Here is a 7,230-nt window from a genome sequence, read left to right on the forward strand (position 1 = left end):
TATAGGGAGCATGCGCTCGCCAGACAGACAGAGACATACAGACAGAAAGCGAGAAATCACCCCCCCAGGGGGGATGGTCACGCCGCAATCCCTTCTCCATTCCCCTCTTGGGATCTTGGGCACGAACGCACATGCGCCCGGCGTGAGTTTTAAGCCACCGGGTCCGGGACACGAACCGCAGTCGACTACGTGGGAGTCCAGCAACATAGCCATTACGCCAACTGCTGGTTCCCCCATGCGATCACTTTTCATTTTCTGCTACTGCGCTTAGTGTGCCCTATAATGTACGGTGGTGGGGAAACTTTCAGTACTCACTAAGAGACTAAATCGAAGGCCATTCCTCTCATCTCTCATCTCTAGCCATGATTACGATACACAGAAAGTTCTGTGGTCATAGGCATGCACACGCATGTGCAAATGTATGCACACATACACCAGGAGGTCCTGCTCCGCCCTCAGAGAGGCAGCAATCCTACCACATGCAACGGCTGAGCCTTGAGGACAGAAGGTGAGCTACACGGAGCAGCTGCACACGGACAGCACAAGGCACGTGCTCTCACGCGTCAGGTCTGAGAGAGCCGGACTCCGACCACAGAGCGCGGAGGGGAAGGGACGGGCGGTGCTGGCCAGAGCACTCAGACTCTCACGGAGAGATGAGCGAGTCACACCCGCTGAGGCCTGAGGCCAAGGGAGCTCCCACCACATGGCCACCCCTTGGGAGATGTTCTATTTAAACACATCAGCAGCAGCAGCGTTTTCTAAGAAGTCGGCAAACAAGGAGGTAAAACACGCCAGCACCAAGTACGGCCCTTTAGCTGAACGGATGTTAGCTTTACACTCACTCACTACGTGAGCTCTTAGCAGTTCTTTCTCATTACCTTAACACCACTCAAACACTGTAACAGGTGATCATTAAGAACTACTATACCCCAGCATTAACCACGTCTAAAGAAACCTGCATACCAGAATTTGGGAACAACTACAAAAGACTCAGAATAAGCACAAAAAAGTCTTTCCTTCCAGGGAACCAGCAATTAGCATAATGGCTATGTTGCTAGACCCACGTAGTCAACTGCGGTTCACATCCCGGACCCGGTGGCTTAGAACTCACGCCGGGCGCGTGTGCGTGCGTGCCCAAGATCCCGGGAGGAGAATGGAGGAGAAGGGATCGCAGCGTGACCATCCCTCCTGGCGGGTGATTTTTTGCTTTCTGTCTCTATGTCTCTGTCTGTCTGGCAAGCACACGCGCCCTATAGCAAAAACCTCTCCAAAAAAAAAAAAAAAAGTCTTTCCTTCCAGAACAAAGGGAACTGCTCCGAAACCAGCTCAGGCCCAGGAGGAAGCGAGCCTTTTGCATAAGTGTGTGGGCTCTCAGCTACCTCAGCTCTGTGGGACCTCTGCGGCCAGAAAGTGAGACAGAGGCTCCCTCTGCTGACAACAAAGAAACCAAGCCAAGAGGCGGCTGGTCTTTTAAAATTTGTCCAAAACTGATGCGATCTTGAGTGGGTTTGTACTGTCCTTTCAGAGGCGAGTGCTACTCGGGCCTGCGACAGTGGCCATGGGCGAGAGGCCAGGGGCCAGCAGACACAGACATGGACAGAAGGCACGGCCCAGGCAGCACCACCAGCGTGTCCCAGGGGCTCCCCACCAGCTCTCAGGCTGGTTTCCGCTCTCAGGGCCAACAGGGCCACACATCCCTCTGTGACAGGAAATGAAACACGAAAGGCTACAGGGCCGGGGACGAAGGCAACCACGAGCGGGCGCACCTGCGCCTTCCCTGGACAAGGTCCAGCAGGGCAGGGCCGGACTGAGGCTTCAGGCTGAGGCCGCCGGCATTCTGAGCGCTCGCAGTGTGGCCTGCACAGCTCCGCCACCCGGAAGGCAGGAAGAACTGCCTCCTCCCCGGGATAACTACGAATCAGAGGTTCGGAGCCCTGGCAGGGCCCTCGACAGCTCGGCCGGGCCCTGATCTTCACCTCGTGCCTGACAGGACAGATGACCTCTGACCCCGACACCCACCTCACCATGTAACCCTCAGCAGTTCCGTGTGCTGCTCAGTGACAGCATTTCAAGAAAACTGACAAGCTGCGCCTGGGACAGCACTCCAGGCTGCTGGCTGGGCTCCTCGCTCATCGCTTCAAATGACAGCTCAAAGTGAACAAGCTATAAAACAAGCAGATGGACTAGCGAGGAATGCCCACTCTCCCACGAAATCACTGATAAAGTGGGTGTTAAAAGCAGCATTTTAAGATACGTCAATAGGCTGCCAAGAAAAGAGAGCAGAAATTCGGAAGCTAAACACCAAAAGGGATGAGCCTGCGAGCTCAGAAGACCCTGACGTGCTGAGAGCCAGCGACAGCGAGGCTCAGCGGCCAGTCACGGCGGCTCGGGGACAGAGCACTCAGGCCCACCTGACCTGAGAGGCCTGCAGACCCGGCCTGGCCTGCACACGCCAGCGCCAGGTGGGACCACAAAGAGCTCTGCCTTAACGTGGGAGGACTGAGGAACAGCACTGCTCAGGCCAGGAGAACTGAGGAGCAGCACCCCTCGGGCCAGGAGAACTGAGGAGCAGCACCCCTCGGGCCAGGAGAACTGAGGAACAGCACCCTTCGGGCCAGGAGAACTGAGGAGCAGCACCCCTCGGGCCAGGAGAACTGAGGAACAGCACCGCTCAGGCCAGGAGAACTGAGGAACAGCACCCCGTTAGGCCAGAACTGAGGAACAACACCCTGTTAGGCCAGAACTGAGGAACAGCACCTCCTCAGGCCAGGAGAACTGAGGAACAGCACCACCACAGGCCCAAGAGAAGCAAATAAAATGTGCATCTCAAAACCTGGAACCAGATTAAGGAAAATAGTCTTTCTAAGTATTCACAAACCCAGGCTTATTTTAATGGGTTTGTAACTCAGTCCACTCTGCTGGGTGCCCCAAGAACACTGTCTGTGAGTTTAGTACGACATGACACTGGGTTGGAAGTACCGTGAAACGCCCGACAAAAGAAACTCAAGTCTTCCAAGGAACATGCCAATCATTTCCATAAATAAAATTAACAAATCACTATGTCCAAGGAAGAGACACCAACAGTAACAGAAAGCAGAATGAGGGAACCAGCAGTTAGCGTAATGGCTATGTCACTGGACTCCCACGTAGTCGACCGCGGCTCATGTCCCGGACCCGGTGGCTTAAAACTCACACTGGGCGTGTGTGCGTGTGTGCCCAAGATCCCAAGAGGAGAATGGAGAAAAAGGGACTGTGGCGTGACCATCCCCCCTGGGGGGTGATTTCTCGCTTTCTGTCTCTATGTCTCTCTCTGTCTGTCTGGTGAGCGCATGCGCCCTATAGCAAAAACCTCTCCAAAATAAATAAATAAATAAATAAATAAACAGAAAGCAGAATGACAACTAAGATGTCGCATACTGACCTAGCCACAGAGAAGACAAAAATGCCACACTCGCCTGGCTTAAAGAGATAAAACCAAGTATTAAAAATAGGACCAAGAGGGGACCAGCAGGTGTCATGATGGTTACGTTGCTGGACTCCCAAATAGCCAACCACAGTTCGAGTACTGGACCCAGTGACTTAAAATTCACACCAGGTGTGTGTGCGTGCGTGCCAAAGATCACAAAAGGAGAATGGAGGAGAAGGGACTGCAGTATAGCCAACCCCCCAAGGCGTGATTTCTCGCTTTCTGTCTCTGTGTCACCCTCTGTGTCTCTGGCGAGCACGTGTGCCCTATACCAAATATCTCTTAAAAAAAAAAATGACCAAGAGGATCAGCCCCTTAGCCTGGGGGTTAAGAGGGCTGGAACCCACATGGCTAACTGCTGTCCAAATCCTGGCCCCAGCAACTTGAAAGAAACACGAGCCATGTGTGTGCATGCCCAAACCCAACGGGGTAGCGAGGTGTGGGAGGAGCTGCCGTGCGGCCATGCCCCACTGGGCGCACTCTCGCTCTCTTTTTCTCCCTCTCTTGTGCATGTGCCCTCTGACAATCAATCAATCAATAAAAATTAGAAAAAAAAAGGTCCAAGAAATGCCAGCCAGTGGCACAGTGGGGCACGACACTCTGACAGCGACCTCATGTGGGACTGCCCTGCATCTGCCTCCCAGGGCCTCCCCGCACACCCAGGGTCACGCAGAGTGGGGAGGAGGTGGGACGTGGCATGAGGGCCATGCTAAGGGTCCTAACTCTCTACTTCCTTCTCTGTATGTGTCTCTCTCTTTTTTTTCTTTTTTGGAGAGGTTTTTGTTATAGGGCACATGCGCTCGCCAGAAAGACAGAGACAGAGACAGAAAGCAAGAAATCACCCCTCCAGGGGGGATGGCCACGCCACAATCCCTTCTCCTCCATTCTCCTCTCGGGATCTTGGGCACGCACGCACATGCACCCGACGTGAGTTCAAGCCACCAGGTCTGAAACTCGAACTGCAGTCGACTACATGGGAGCTTAGCGACATAGCCATTACGCTAACTGCTGGTCTCTGTATGTGTCTCTCTTATGAAAAAATTAATTAACTTTTTAAAAAATGACCAAGAGACTTTATGAGCAAGCTGTTTAAAAGACAAAATAAAACTCTTAGAAATAAATAATAATAATAATTAGTTAACAAATCTCCAAGAGTGTTTTTGCTACAAGGGGTCTACAAACAGTTAATGGAAAATACAGATGAAAAAACTTACTGGCTTTCAGACTTTTTGTACCAAAATACACTCATGCTTTAATTCCATTTTTCCACAAACTTTCTGACATCCACTTGGAAAAAAAAATCTAAATAAATAATAAAAAAATCATCAATAACAGAGAAAGAAAACACTACTGAAGAGACACGAGCACTGGGTTAGATGGCCTACCACCGTGCATCCAGCTGGGTTTCCATGAGGAGCAGACGGACAAAAGATGAAAGAGGCGAGTTTCAAAGAAATAGTGGCTGATGGCTGGCAGGTGGTGTGGTGGTTAAAGCGGCTGGACTCCCACAAGGCTAACCTCGGTTCGAGTCTCGGATCTGGCAGCTTGCTTTCTTACTTTACTTCTGTCTCTCTGGTCAAATTCAATAAAATAAAATAATGACCATTAAGTAAAATAATTCCTTAAAAAAAAAAAAGAAAGAAAGAAAGAAAGAATGGCTGAGAATTATCCAAAATTACTCCAAGTCTCTGATCTTAAATCCAATTTTAAGCCCAGTAAGTTCCAAATAGGATAAATGAAAACAAGCCCCCCTAGATACCCAGTAAGAAACTGCATAACACCAAAGACACATCTCTTTTTTTTTTTTTTGAGAGGTTTTTGCTATAGGGCACGTGCACTTGCCAGCCAGACAGAGACATAGAGACAGAAAGTGAGAAATCACCCCCCAGGGGCGATGGCCACACCGCAGTCCCCTATCCTCCATTCTCCTCTCGGGATCTTGGGCACGCACGCACACGCACCCGGCATGAGTTTTAAGCCACCAGGTCCGGGACGTGAACCGCGGTCGACTACGTGGGAGTCCAGCGACATAGCCATTACACTAACTGCTGGTTCCAAAGACACATATCTTAAACGTACAGAAAAGACATTAAGAAGAGGACGCCTAGACCGAAAGTCAACTCCTTCTACCATGGAGGCAAGACAGAATGGGACAGTTCCTGGGCACTCTGGGAAGATAACTGCCGGTACAGCACTGTCTGCCAGCCTCCCCCACCCACTCGCCCCCCAAATTCTCAGTGCAATAAAATAAAGACTCCATTCATCATATCCCAAAGCAATTAGGTTCTTACCAAACTCACTCAACTTTCAGAGTGTGACTTCCTTGGGAAGGTCAAGTTAAGTACAATTAAATAGTGAACCCCACAGCACGCACTTACTACCAGGCACCTTCTCCGTGCCGTTGGGACTGCACGCCCACCACTGCCAACATGTTGGCGGGTACCAGGGCTCACCCTCCCTGACCTCCACCTCCAGCTCCGCACTGGGCCTACGGGCTGGCCAGAGTGCATGGCATGTGAAGAGGGGTGGAGAAAAGAACAAGAGCAGCGGAGAGCTAGCCCACAAAAGCACATGGTAGGGGAACCATCAGATGGCATAATGGCTATGTCGCTGGACTCCCATGTAGTTGACCGTGGTTTGAGTTCCGGACCCGGCGGCTTAAACTCACCCCCGGCACGTGGCAGAGCGTGCCCAAGATCCCGAGAGGAGAATGGAGGAGAAGGGATTGTGGCGTGGCCATCTCCGCTAGAGGGTGATTTCTCACTTTCTGTCTGTCTCTCTGTCTTTCTGGCGAGCACATGCACCCTATAGCAAAAACCTCTCAGAAAAAAAAAAAGCACATGGTGAACAGGAACAACAGAGAGACAGCCACACAGATGGTGAGACGCACGTCGAAGTGGGAGGAGCTGGCATTACCAACATGGTATGCATCAAAATAACCTATAGGCCTAATGCAACGCCAAACAAATTCCTAACACAATGTTCCATGTTTACATGGAACTCACAAACTGTTTTTTAAAGCTTGGGGAAAATTAAGAAGAGCAAGAATAACTAAGAAACATTTAAAAAGAAGAATGAACAATGACTGGCCCTCTCACACAGTGGGATGCAGGCACACGGGTGCTTTAAATGTGGCCTTGGCATCATTATAGAAACACTGTCTAGGGAAGTGCTGGTGGCACGCTAGTAGGAAGTGGTGATTCCTGGAGCGGAGATGGCCGCGCTCGCTGCTCTGCCCCCGCTCCCCCACGGTTTAAGAGCATACAGCAGCATCTGACGACGGCTCAGGAACATGACAAGTAGGACCCTGTGGTGGCCTATTACTGTCATTTATATGCAATGCAGACTGGAATGAAGATTAATAGTAAAACTCCTAAATGTCGTAAATTTTTATCAGAGTTAATGGATCAGTTAGAAGCTCTTAAGAAACAGCTGGGAGATAACGAAGCTATTACTCAAGAAATAGTTGGTTGTGCCCATTTGGAAAATTATGCATTGAAAATGTTTTTGTAGGGAACCAGCAGTTAGCGTAATGGCTATGTCACTGGACTCCCACGTAGTCGACCGCAGTTTGCGTCCCGGACCCAGTGGCTTAAAACTAACGTTGGGCGCATGTGCGTGCGTGCCCAAGATCCCGAGAGGAGAATGGAGGAGAAGGGATTGTGGCATGACCACCTCCCCTGGGGGGGTGATTTCTCGCTTTCTGTCTCTATGTCTCTGTCTGTCTGGCGAGCGCACGCACCCTATAGCAAAAACCTCTCAAA

The 7,230-nt window shown here is 50.8% G+C and overlaps 1 protein-coding gene and 1 pseudogene across 6 annotated transcripts in view; one reads left to right on the forward strand and one right to left on the reverse strand.

Annotated features, from left to right (window-relative positions):
• The window catches only part of BBS9 (Bardet-Biedl syndrome 9), a 296,326-nt gene that overhangs the window by 207,011 nt on the left and 82,085 nt on the right, over nt 1–7,230 (reverse strand). The window lies entirely within an intron of this gene.
• LOC102500150 (vacuolar protein sorting-associated protein VTA1 homolog) overlaps nt 6,681–7,230 on the forward strand; it is a 1,242-nt pseudogene continuing 692 nt past the window's right edge.

This window comes from Tupaia chinensis, unplaced genomic scaffold, assembly GCF_000334495.1.
Source record: "Tupaia chinensis unplaced genomic scaffold, TupChi_1.0 Scaffold143756_1, whole genome shotgun sequence".
In the NCBI taxonomy this organism is placed as follows: domain Eukaryota; kingdom Metazoa; phylum Chordata; class Mammalia; order Scandentia; family Tupaiidae; genus Tupaia; species Tupaia belangeri.